Source organism: Coffea eugenioides, chromosome 6 (assembly GCF_003713205.1).
Source record: "Coffea eugenioides isolate CCC68of chromosome 6, Ceug_1.0, whole genome shotgun sequence".
NCBI lineage: Eukaryota > Viridiplantae > Streptophyta > Magnoliopsida > Gentianales > Rubiaceae > Coffea > Coffea eugenioides.
In genome coordinates this window covers 42,314,497-42,328,318 of record NC_040040.1, presented here as the reverse complement: position 1 = coordinate 42,328,318, position 13,822 = coordinate 42,314,497, and the positions used below count along the sequence as shown (strand labels likewise).

At 36.7% G+C, this 13,822-nt stretch overlaps 1 protein-coding gene across 4 annotated transcripts in view; it reads right to left on the bottom strand.

Moving 5' to 3' along the window:
• Nucleotides 1-12,909, bottom strand: part of LOC113775869 (sm-like protein LSM36B) — a 36,408-nt gene extending 23,499 nt beyond the window's left edge. For 2 of the 4 annotated variants that reach the window (XM_027320909.1, XM_027320913.1), the window contains exons 1-2: nucleotides 11,538-11,670; nucleotides 10,631-10,685 (exon numbers count right to left, since the gene is read on the bottom strand). The gene's annotated coding sequence lies outside the window, so the exon portion shown is untranslated. Of the gene's footprint in view, nucleotides 1-10,630; nucleotides 10,686-11,537; nucleotides 11,671-12,756 lie in introns of those variants that run through there. The other 2 variants (XM_027320912.1, XM_027320910.1) reach the window with 2 other exon arrangements.
• Nucleotides 12,910-13,822: the final 913 nt, after the last annotated feature.

Below are 13,822 nucleotides of genomic sequence, written 5' to 3'. Positions count from 1 at the left end.
CATGTTTAGCTATCATTTCTACCCGAAATTTTGCAAGCCCATGAAGCTTATACGTTGACTAAGTTTTCTTAAGACATGAGGGTGACAAACTCTTTGCTTTCACTAAGATATGGTATTGAAGGGATTACATACCATCTGTGCACATGAATAAGACAAATCTTGACCTCCCATTTCCAAATCAGAAATAACGCCCATTACCCAAAGCTTCGATGCTAAGGTAAGGAAGAAATCTCTTGTAATTTGGCATTATTTTGAGGAATTCATCATGAAATTTTCTTTCTTACAGTGTTCGAATAAATGGAAAGTCATCCAAACCAATTTTTGCAATCAAATGGGCCCATACTGGGGCAAAATTTTTATTTGCAAGATTTCACAAAATAAGCCCACACTGGGGCAAATTTTTATAGTCCATTTGAGGATTTCGTCAAAGACTCAAGCAAGACTTTCAAATCAATCACGCTGCCATTTTCATGAAAATTTGAATGCATGTAAGCCCCCTGTGCAGGTATTCATAGTTGAAATCGACGAAAGAGCATCTGGCGATGTGGAGGGCCGATGCCGAAGAAAGAGAAGGAAGAAGGGGAAAAGGGCCCATACTGGGGCAAATTATTTTTGAAAAAAGATTCTCTCGAAAAATCAGAAAAGTTCAAAAGTCAAAAATCAAAAATCGAAGTTCAAACTTTTGCTTCTTGGAAAATCAAATTCAATTTCTTGTATCTTGACAAATCAAATCCAATTTCTTGACCAATTGAATGGCAAGACTGGATCTTATCCCGCTGACCGTCCACACCCCGTCAGGCTCAGATGTTGTCCCACTGACCAATTCATCATACTGGGGCAAATTTTGAAAAGATTCTCTCAAAAGATCAGAAAAAGAGAAAAATCAAAAAATCAAAAAATCAATCAAAAAATCAAAAAAAAATCAAAAAATCAAAAATCAAATCCAGTTCATCACGACAGGCTCGGGTTTGATCCCACTGTCCGATTGTCAAGACATTTCATTTTCACAGCCACTGGAGCAGAGGTTAGTCCCGCCAGTGTGCATTTCATTCACAGCCACTGGAGCATGAGGTTGGTCCCGCCAGTGAGCATTTCATTTTCACAGCCACTGGAGCAGAGGTTAGTCCCGCCAGTGTGCATTTCATTCACAGCCACTGGAGCTGGGTTTGTCCCGCCAGTAAACATTACATTTTCATTGCCACTGGAGCTGAGGTTTATCCCGCCAGTGAGCATTTCTTTTTTCATAGCCACTGGAGCGTGTGGTTTGTCCCGCCGGTGAGCTTTTCATTTTTACAGCCACTGGAGTGTGAGGTGAGTCCCGCCAGTGGGCATTTTATTTTGTACCGCCGCTAGCTGTTGGGTCAATCCCACTAGCGTGCGTCCCATGATTAAAATTTCAGTTCGGGTCTATCCCGTGGGTCTATCCCATTTACTTTTCAGTCCGGGTCTATCCCGTGGGTCTATCCCATTTATTTTTGTCCGGGTCTATCCCATTTACTTTTCTGTCCGGGTCTATCCCGTGGGTCTATCCCATTTACATTTCTGTCCGGGTCTATCCCGTGGGTCTATCCCATTTACTTTTTAGTCCGGGTCTATCCCGTGGGTCTATCCCATTTACATTTCTGTCCGGGTCTAATTTCTGTCCGGGTCTATCCCGTGGGTCTATCCCATTTACATTTCTGTCCGGGTCTATCCCGTGAGTCTATCCCATTTAAAGTCCCATTTTTAAAATTCTTGTTCGGGTCAGTCCCGTCTTAAATTCCTGTTCGGGCCAGTCCCGTTTTAAATTGTTGTCCGGGTCAGCCTCGTTTTAAATTTCGTGTAGGGGTCAGCCCCATCGTTCGAGTCGTTCACAGCCAAATAACACAGGTAAGTATTTGGTGTCTACTTCTTTGTCTCAAGTTTTTTCAAAACTCAGACAAAGAGGGGCAAACTGTAGACACCAAATTTTTGGTGTTTTATTATTTATTTATTTATTTACTATTCGTTTTTATTTGTTCTATTTTTAATTGTCACATTTAGTTTATTTACTTTTAGTTTTAGTCATTTTAGCCATTTTAGCTAGAATTTCTCAAAGGAAAAAGAAAAGTGTTCCAAAAAAATATGTTTTATGTCTTTTAAAATCAATCTTTTAGCATCTTACTTATTTTTGTTAAGTTATTTTGAAAAAAAAAAAAAAAGGGGCATCGTGACATGCAAGCTGCGTATTTGCGCAGCTTGCCAGAAAGGGCTCGGGCAGCCCTTTGGCTGCAATTTTTAGAGGAAGAGGGCTGGTTTTCCAGGTGGCCAGACACCTGGCTAATGGAGGAAGCTTCTATGCAAGGTGTAGGGATTAAAATGAAAAGAAAGAGAAGCAGCAAAGGGGGGCCGTAGGATGAAGGGTTTGGAGAAGGGGTTTTGCATTTGAGGGTAGCCGCAAGGAGAGAGAGGGAGTTCCAGCAGTGAGCGGCGGTAGGAAATAAAAACCAGAACGAGAGAGGGGAGTGACGGCTGCATCAGAAAAAAGAAAGAGAACCGAGAGAGAGCAAGGAGAGTCTGGGAGGTTTCTGGGAACAGCAAAAGAGGGAGTGAACAGCTAAGTTGAGGGACTGAAACAGAGGATACAGCTATAAAAGGAAAAAGGAAACCGAGAAGCAAAGGCTGGAGTTTGCGGCTGTCCAACAAAGGTGAACCAGAAAACTAGCGAGTGCTGAGAATAAAATCGAGAGGGTGGCTGGGCAGCAATAAGCTGAAAAAGAAAAGGTCTTTGTACAAAGTAAGTCTGGGAAACGTTTGGAAAAAGTCTGTGCAGCTGATAGCAAGAGCAAGAGAACGGCTTGACGAAGCGGCAACTTTTGCAGCAGAAGTTCTCGATCGCGTTTTGGGAGCCCGTACGCACCGCTGGGTGGATTTTAAAGCCGTTCAGCCGTGCTAGCATTCTCAGGTAAAGATGTTTGTTTCTGATGGATTTCAACATGTGTTATGAAAATAAAACCATCGGATGAGATTTTTCGTTTTCTACTGGGTCAATCTTCCGCTGGTTCTCTGATTTTGCCATTTTGCTTACTGCTAAGGACTGATTCAGTAGAGACCCATGAGATGAATCTGATTAAGTACATGGGGTTTAGGATTTTTCTATAATGGCTGTCAAATGTTTACAATTATCTTGGCGTTTGAATAGGCAAAAATTCAGAAATGGTTCGAATTGCAGTCAAGTCTGTTTTTTGATGTTTTTTTAGGCTGCTGTTCCGTTGTTTTTCTGTGTTGATTATGTTTAGATTTTGATGTTAAATGGAGTGAACGATAAGTTTTGGCTGTCTGCTTGGAATTTGAGTCTTTGAATATGCATGTTGGATAATAGAATGGATGGAAGTCTTGTTGAAAGAATCTGGTTTGATAGTAGTTGTATACCTGGGTTTTAGGGGGCGTAAGTTTGGGATCTTTCCTATAGGTTTGTAGTGGATGGGGTTCGTGAGAGTCCATGAGGTTTGTCATTGCTGTTTTGTTGGATTTTATTGGCTGCGTATGTTGTCCTGAATGCTATGGCTGGGGGTTGCATTTCATTTCCAGATTTGCTCGACCCATTTGAATCTGTATTTGCTAATTACTGTGCTGAAGAATGAAAAGAAATCCTTGTTGATCTTCATACTCCATTTCAAGATTGTGCAGTTTGGTGTCTTTTTTCATCTGCCTTAATGGAATGAATCGATCCTGTCCATAATTGACTTTGCCACAAGTTTCACTCCTTCCCTTGCTGCATTTTTGTTTTGGTTGATTTGATTGGATCTTAAAGGATAGGTGATCATGTAATGACAATGGGATGAAGTGTTTGATTTAATAAGCTCCGTTTGAGTTACTTCACAATAGACCTCTTGGTTGAATGATGAAGCTCCATTTTAGAAATTTAGAAAGTTGGTTTTTGTTTTTCCATTGCAGCATATGTTTTCTGTTTGTTTCTTCACTTGATCTTTGATGTTTTGATTTTCACATTTGGGTTGTGTTAATCACGATTGGGTATGTTGAGTGATGGTTTCTTTGGCTTTTGTTTGAAATCTTGTATGAAGTGTACGTTTGAAAGCCCAGGATTGCAGAATGAAAGCTTCCTTAGTTGCAGAAGCTTGTTTTCGTATCATTTGCATGAAGATTGCATGAAATCATTTTCTAAAATTTCACTTTGGCCCCCAAGTCTCCCCTTGTCCTACTATGGCCCAATCAATCACATGATTTCCTCAATTTGGTCCTTGGTAGCTTTTAATTTTGCAACTTCATTGCTTGTTTGCTTCAATTAACTACCATGCTTTGTTTCAATTGCGCTTAAGTCATGACTTTAGGGACTTTACGATCAAGTGAGCTTGTGATTGCCTATTTCCTTTAATTTTCCCAAATAAATTGGTACCTTGACCATTTCTTTTATTTTGGAGGATAAATAAGTGATTTCACTTCATTGGGGCCCGATTGCAAGGGAGGTAACCTCTATCTCCTTGATTTTCATTTCTCCTATGTGATCCAACGTGCTAAATGTGAATTGCATGTCTACGTTGCTTTCCTTGCCTTTCCTCAATTCTTTGCATTTATTTTATTTACTTTTGCCTTTTATTTAAGTATTTCATTATGGGGTATGTGTACACCTCTTGGCTTGTAATAGATAGGGCTTGGAGGAGTATTCGATGAAGACCTGTTGAAGACATGTGCCTAGCTAGCAAATGTAATAGTTAGGGCTTTAATTGCTTTATGTGTCTTGCATGCTTAGTTGCTACGTGTTAATTTGCTTTGCTAGGGCCTTGCATCTAGTCGAGCATGCTAAGTGTTATGTGCTACGTGTTTATAAGTGTTTTGGCATGTCTACTTGCTTTCATAGCCATGAATGAATGGAATGGATGAATGTACGTCACCACACTAGTCCAAAGCTAGTTGTGGCTTCTTTTATCGTTTCCACTAGTCTAATGCTAGTAGGAATTCATAGAAAGGGCTAGTCCAACGCTAGACCCAATAGGATTTTTCCTTTGTTTTTCATTAATGCATTATTTGCCTGTTCACTACATATCATGCATTTTTCCTTAGTTTTATCATTTGGCATGCTCCTCGATTCCCCTTTCCCCTCACTTTAGGTCTTGCATCTCATGCTAGCTAGGGTACATTTGCCTGAAGAGTCCCCTTAAATATGGGATATAGACGAGTGTGGCTTTTTCTAAGCCTTAGCACGCTTATATTCCCTCTATCAAAGGAAAAATCAAGTCACAAAGTTAAGAGTCCCCGTACCCGTTTTGCTTGCATTCCCATAGGATTCATGCATTTCATTCATTCACTATCACTTACTTTATATTCCATTCCTCTTTCTACATTCTCACTTCACACTACTTTCACACTACTTTCTACATTCTCACTTCACACATGCACCTTATGGCATTTTTCACCTTATTATTCTTTACTTACTTTACCTTGCAAAGACATTTGCACACCTCCACTTATATCTTATTACTTTTATCATTTTTCTCACTTCACACAAACTCACACTTTCACATGGCATGCATTCCACTCATTTTTACGTCATTTAGGATTACGTGTGACCTCTCCAAAGGATCATTATTGGGCTTCACAATTAATGTGATTGGCACCACTCGACCTTTGAAGAGAAATTTCCCCCATGTCCCCCTAGGTCTAGGTTTTTGCATTCATATAGACATATCCAACACGCGATACATACCTTGGGTAGAAAAATTAGGAAAAATTGGTTTAGGTCACGCAACTAGCCTTGGCTAGGTCGAAGGGGTGCCTTGGATTTTTATCCTTGCCTTCCCCTTCGTCAAATGTGACCCCCGATCCCTCTTTTGGTTACGTAGACCCAAAAGTTCTCTAAAAGGGTTTATTTACTTTTTTTTCAAAAACAAAAATCATTTTTGGGTGACTTGGTACACCCTAACCCTATACCAAGTGGCGACTCCATTTTTGATACAAAAAACCCTTTTTGAACTTTATATGGCCAAACCGTCGCATTATCAAGTCCCATGGCCTTTATCTTCATTTTGCACACGTTCACACACACACTACACACTCACATCTCACACCATACTACACACACAACACACATTCAAAAAGTGGGGCGCGACAATTCCCACAGCAACTGCATGTAGGATCACCTATTTTTGTTTTGTGGAATGTGCATTCTTGAATCGCAAGTACTCCTTTTTGTGTTTATGTTTGATGTTTAGGTTCCATAACCCTTTCCATACATTATCCTTTCTTGGTCTAGTGCTAGACTCTTCTTGCTTCCCACTTTTACCTTGAGGTTTCTTCCTTTCATATTTAGCTAGAGCATAGCTAGTTTTCACTGTAGACACCATTGATTTAGAGTGCCTCTAGTACAGTCTATCCTTTCTCTAGAAGCAACTGGTATGGATGCTTTGTATCTACTCAACATCTTCCGGACAAAAATTCTCCTTCAGTAGCTTCATATTCCATTTGCCATTTGATATGAGACGGTCTATTATTTCCACTTTGCAGTTTATAGGTTTTTCCGTTTTAAACATGCCATTTTCAGTATCAAGTTACCATTTGTCATTTCACACATCCACTATTTTTCCATCTCCAATCCTCTTCATTACACCTTTAGCCAACAACGCTCTTGCACTGAATATACTTTTCCATACCCAAGATGCATTGTTCTTAACCTTACATTTGAACAAATTTTCATCTCTCAAGTATTTGGCCCTGATTACTTTACTCATCAAGATGTTTGGGTAGATTAAAATCCTCCAGCTTTGTTTAGCCAATAGAGCTTCTTTGAAGCTTTCCAAGTTTCTAAATCCAAGGCCTTCACTTCCTTTGCGAGCAGAGATTTTGTTCCAACTTACCCAATGCATTCTTTGACCATATTCTCCATATCCCCAACAAAAGCTTGCTATTCTTTTGCATATCTCCTTGCACAAGCTCTTTGGAAGTTTGAATCATGACATAGTATAGAAGGGCAAGGCCATGATTACTGATTTGATCAATATTTCTTTTCCTGCTTGACTTAAGAGGTTCCTTTTCCAACCCTGCAGTTTAGACTCCACCTTTTGCTTGATATAGTCAAAAATCTGCATCTTAGTTCTTCCAATTGGCATTGGCTAGCCTAAGTATTTCCTACCTCTTGCTTCTTTCAGGTCTCCCAATGCACTGCAGATAGCTTCCCTTTGCCCTACTAGGGTATTTCTACTGAAGATGACTGAAGACTTTGCAAAGTTAATATGCTGCCTTGATGCCTTTGCATAAGTTTCTAGGATCTTTATGATTGCGTAGTCTTTCTGCACATTAGTTTTACAACACACTGAAGAATTATCAGCAAAGAAAATAAAAGATAGATTTGGAAATGTTTTGCATATTTTAATCCCAGTCATCCTCTTAGAATCTATGGCTCTATTGATAAGGCAAAATAATCTTTTAGCACATATTAAGAACAGGTATGGTGACAAGGGCTCACCTTGCCTGATGCCTCTTCTAGGTTTAACATAACCAACCCTCTCTCCATTCAAATTGAAGGAAATTGACATAGTAGCCATACACTCCATCAGCCATCTTATCCAAATAGGACAGAATCCCATCTTTAGCATCATCCTTTCCAAAACTTTCATTCAACTCTGTTGTAGGCCTTAGAGATATCTAGTTTAAGCATCATGTAGCCATCCTTACCAGCCCTTTTATTGTTTAGACAGTGCATGATTTTCTGAGTAATGATGACATTGTCTAAAATTTGTCTGCCTGGGACAAATGCAGATTAGGATGGACTAGTGCAATAGACAGGACATTTTTCATTCTTTTAGCCAAAACTTTAGAAATGATCTCGTAGATCACATTACATAAGCTTATGGAACTGAACTGAGACAAGTTGATGGGGGTTGTCAACTTTTGGGATGAGGGTGCTTATGGCCTCATTGAATAATTTTAGAAGATGGCTAGTATGGAAGAAGCTTTAAACAAGATGAAACAATATCTAGCTAAATGACATTCCACAATTTTTGAAAAAATAAAGGTGACATGCCATCTGACCCTGGTGCTTTATCAAGATGCATAGAAAAGAGGGCATTTTTTGCTTTCATCTTCCTTAATAGGTTTAATTAACTTTTTATTCATTTGATTAGTTATAGTAACAAGAATTCCATCAAGGATATTACTCAGTAAGAGAGCTGGAAGCAATGAATAGTTTTTGGTAATAATCACATTGTTCTCTCCATATTTCCTCATCATTATCACACCATTACCCATCTTCCTTCTATAGTTTAGAAATTCTATTTCTCTTCCTCCTAGTCATCACCTTAGCAATAAAGTAGGCAGAGTTTTTATCCCCTTCTTTCAATAATCTCAATCTAACTCTTTGACTCTAGTAGGATTTCTCTTCCCTATAGGCTTTGCCAAGCTGCTCTTTAAGTTGCCTAATTTTATTTTATTTTTATCATCATTCTGTGCCTTTTTCAGTTCTTGTATCTCTCTTTTTTTAATCTCTTTAATTTTCTTGCTTGCATTACATTTCCATTTCCTATTCTGCCCAATTAGAGCCAACTTACTTTCCTAGATTTTCCTTGATACCTTATACATTCTTGATCCATCCTGATGGCGATTCCACACTTTACTAATTACACCTTTCACCTCACTATTTTCAGACCATCTGTTATCAAAAAAGAATTTCTTTCCCTCTTTTTTGTTCTCTAGTTCTGTATCAAGAAGAAGGAGACTATGATCAAAAGCTTCTATTTCAACATGAAGGCACCTTGATTTGTCAAAATCTTGATACCATTTTGCACTTCCCAATACTCTATCAACTACTTAACCTCTCCCTCATTCTCCCATGAGTTACAACAAGTCCATGGTCACCCTTCAAATCTAATGTCAACTAGATCATTGGAACTGATGAAGTGTCTAAACTGCTTGAAACTCCACTCATGTCTTTTCCTACCTCCCTATTTCTCCTCATTTAAGAGTAGATCATTTCAATCTCCCATGATAACCCATCTTTCCCCTCATAACGTGCTCTCTCTTGTTATCATACCCCATTGGGCTTTTCTATTTCCATCCTCAACATTTGCATATAAACCCATAAACCACCAGTCATTGTTACTTATAGGATCATGGACTAGAGCTTCAATAGTGCAACTAGAAGACTGGACTTTGGAAACTTGACTATCTTTATTCTAGAACATGGCTAAACCACTAGCTTTGCCTACTGTATCAACTGTATAGACTTTGTCAAACTTTATTCCTTTTCTCCATGAACTTTTTTTGGTTTTTAGTTTCACTTAGGAAAAACAGATTTGCGGAGTGGAGTGTAATGACCTCCTTGAGCTAGGGAATTATCAAGAAGCTCCTAGCACTTCGACAATTCCACACTAGAGCTCTCATTGAAAACTTGGAGGCCCATTTGTATTGGCCTCCTCTACTCTTAGACCAGTGTTAGATGCCTTATCCAGCTTTGTCATCTTTTGCCTATGTCGTTCATTCTCCCCATCCAAATCCATATCACATTCCTTATCTCTCAATTGAAACTTCCTCTTACTAGTGGTACTACTATCCTATGTTTGGTTCTTAATCTCTCTGTGGCGGGTTCTCAATGACTTAGGTAGCTTTTTGACTTTCTTTCCTTTGTTTCCATTTCCTTTTGTTTCCCATTGGCGGTTGTTGCCCTTTTGCTGTTCTGTAAGCCATCAGAATTGTCTCCATTGTCCTTTAATCCACTTTGCATCCTAATAATGGGTTGTTTGTCACGCCCCGAGCCCGCACTTTGCTCAAAATGCAACAGTCGTTGTGACCCAAAGAGTATAATTCTCCAAGATACAAGGCATCAATGATCATTACATCTTATTTGTGGAAACAATAGAAAATCTAGTGCGGAACTTATTTCTATTAATACATAAATAAAAATGAAATGATTAAGTAATCATTCTATTGAGTCATATATGCTCATTATTAACATAACAGATCTAAATATAACATTTATTCAATCACTATTTGATTATTCCATTAGCAATCCCACTCTAGCAATCCCAGTCACCATCAGCCTCAACAAACTCGTTTACGTACTCATTCTCTGCATAAAATGTTAAAATATTGGTTTGAGCATTAACTTGCTCAGTGAGTAAAACAGACCGCCCTTGTTGGACCCAATATGTTACATATATATACAGTTATACATTTCCAAAAGTTATACACGTAAACACACAATTTCATGAAGAGTAAACATTCTTTGCACATTAGTATCGTAGATAAACACTTATTAAACAGTTAACGGCTCTTAATAGTTACACATCTTCATCGGCATTGAGTATTCAGTCTAGTGATTGACCCCCACTAGAACGTACAGTCAAAGGGACCTCTGGAGTACACTTTGACCAATATTGCGCTTTACTTGACTTTATTTTACATTGACATTGGTAGGACTATAGCCTCTACCGATTATGTCGTGACCATTAGAGCCGCAAATCTACATTCACGTTTAATCAAGTAAAATCACATAATATTATATAAGCATGAACATCTCATATACATATAGATTTCATAACAAAAAACATATAGGTTCAACGAATATAGCCATATAGGGTCCATTTTCATATAAAGAAAGTAAACACTTTGTTAAACATTGCCAAAACGATTTTAGAAAATACAAGGGGTAAATCCCACTCACCTCGATCAACTTGGAAGAAAGTCCTACTAGGGTTCTTGATTCTTGCCTTATAACCCTAGAAAAATGTCATATAACTTTATTATGTTATATATATATATTAATCGTGTGTTAATATAAAAGAACAATTTCTTATTTCTAAATGCATTTCAATGAATCGCGTAATATTTTGTACTTCTTAAATTATTCAAGTTTCTATGTTCAAGGTTTCCCTAATCAACATGACTCGTGTGTCATTATCTTGTTGGCCATTATTTCTTCTCTCTTTTTTGTTCTTTTTTTATTACGTCAGACACAAGGTTAGAATTTTTGAATTAATCAAATACTACTCTAAATTCAATGGGCCAAGACTAATCAGATCCTTGATTCTGAAACTTTTGATTCTATATAGTCCTTATACTTAGCAAGTTTTCCTATTGATTTAAATATTCCTATGGTCCATATCAATTCCAAGTGTATTATGAAAGCTCTAAATCATCTGTTTTATTTTTCATAATGGATATATGAGTTAGTATTTCGAATCTAACAACCACTTGAGCAAGTTATATTGCATCAATCCCATGGAAAAGTAACTCTATAATTTGTATACTCTAGAACCTATATAGAACATGTAATCAATCAACTAGTCTTTTACTTTGTGTTTGAGTGACAACCTTCTGAGTTTCCAAAGATCCAGAATAATGAATACTTGTACCACTATCCTTTGATACCTCAACCGACAAAGATAGCATGTAGGAAAAAAATGTTCATTGTTAACTTATAATGCTTTTAATAAAATTAGAATATACAAGTTCGTAGTCAATTACTGCTAGACTAGATTTGTTCATGCAACCTACTAAAGATTCAAGTCAATTGTGAATGTATAAAACTTGTTTATAAAGAAATTAAGATAGCCAGATCAATGTCTTACTTGGTTGATGGATCTACTTTGTAGTCAGCTCTCCCCTTTTCTTGTCCTTGTCAAATCCTCTTTCCAAGTGTTTTCCTCACACTCTCTCTAGAACTTCACCTTTGTGTTTGTCAGTTCACCAGAGAAAGGAAAAGATAATTTAATTTTGTCTATAAGGTATATATAATCCCATATTAGTAGTGTTATGTCAAGACTCAATTAAAAAGTTAACATCCTAATTACTAGTTGGTAATATTTTCTAAATGATTTGATTAGTAATCAGACATAAATGCTATTAATTGTATTTGAAATCTTACTATAGGAAATATCCTAATTAGTAATGGAAATAGGCTTGATTAATGGTTGACTGGCAATTACATATTAATGATACTAAATGTAATTGGAAATCTTACCATAAAAATTAAAGAAAATAACTGACTATATTCATTTAATCTTATTACTATTATTTAGTAGTAAGACTAGATTCCTTTGTCTAAATAAGCATTTTTAGGAAGTAATTTTTTTATAAGGAAAGATTTGCCTATGTTCTTTGGCAAGGGCGAGGTTTTAGAGATATTACATTGTTCATCAATAATCATATCCATTTTACCCTCAGTAACTTCCCTCTTTTTAAGTTTTCCATCAACCTACTCCTCACATTTACCCATCTTTGATGTAGCGCTTCCCTTGTTTGACATAGTGTTGCTATTATTTACAACTTCTTCCATTTCCTTGGTATACATGAGTTCAAACTGCATCTCTGGTTGAGTGGGCTGATTTGTTTGTATTTTGTTTGTATCTATTGTCATGGTTCAAAGACTTGACCAAGTCATCACTGGAATGGAGCTCTCTGTTCTGATACCGGAACAAGATGATTTTGAGGTACATGGATCGCTGAGAAATCGGTTGAGAAGTCTCCGATACGAATAGAAATGGCAGAGGCACACCAAGTCACATCGAGTCAACTCGAATCCGATAAAAAAAAACAATAGAAAAAAGCAGAAAAAAGGAAGAAATTGCTGTATAAAAAAAAAGCGAAAAAGCAATTGCTGTATCTGACAACCCACACACAAAAGACCAAAATACAAAGGAAATAAAAGATTTAACAGTGAAATTCATTAATAATTTGCAATCCAAGATAATAATAGAAAGAAAAATCGAATCAAAGAATGCTACCACTTTCCTTTTCTTTCGAAAACTACAGTTATCCAAGGTGAGCGAGTGAGAGAAGGAGGTGTACAGGAGAAGATGGCCAAAACTTTAGTGGAGGAGAGGTGAAATTGGCGAAACTTTCTTTCATGGCCGCATCATTTGGACGCTGTACTGCAGGAAAAGTGTCTGAAATTTAGGGACGTTGAAGAGAAAGGTCCAACGCCACTTGGAAGAGAAGAGGAAAGTTCAAAGACACTAAATTTTTGATCTATACTTGGTGAGTCCTTTTTGTGGTTGAACGGTGCTTCTATTTTCATTGTCTGTATCAATGTTTTAAAACCAGACCGTTAATTGAACCGGTGAAGTGAAAGGATCGAGGTTCAACCGGTCGGACCGGTTGAACCTCGGTTCAATAAATTTTTTAAAAAATAATTTATATAAATATATATATGTACAAAATAAGACATGTAATGGACTAATTTAATATTTTATATGATGAAAAGTTTACTATTTTTTAATAACTTGGATTTTTAAAAATAAATTTTTTAAATTATAAGTTAAAACAAATAAATTTCATCTCAATTTCAATTATATCTAAATCCAACCCCAAAATATCACAATATTTTGAAATTATACAAAATTCATGTCTCTGAGAATTTAGATATTATGAACTTAAATTTTAATTTACGTTTTGGGATTTAGAGATTGCAATTTAAAAAAGAAAATTTGGAGTTCGAAGGAAGTCAAGAAAATCGAAAAAAGAAATGTAAATTTGATAAGAAACAAAAAATAAGATAAAAGTGAGTGGTTGTGGCATTAAATAATTTGGGTTAAAAAAAATTCTTTTTTAACTTTTTTCAATTTAATGGACAAAAATCAAATTAAAAGATGGAAGAAAATATCAATAAATTAAAAATAAAGAGGTTTGATTAAAAAGGGAGTGACAAAAGAAAAGAGGATAGAGAGAGAGAGAGAGTTGAAAATTAAAAAGAAAGAGTCATGAGGGAATGAGATTTTGTAAGAAAAATGGAAAAAAGAAATATGAGTGTTTGCTTTATATAAATAAGTTATCAATAAAAACTAATAAGATGTGATGGTGCAACGGTTAATACATTGGTCTTTTATTACAAAGGTCTTGGGTTCGAATCTTGATA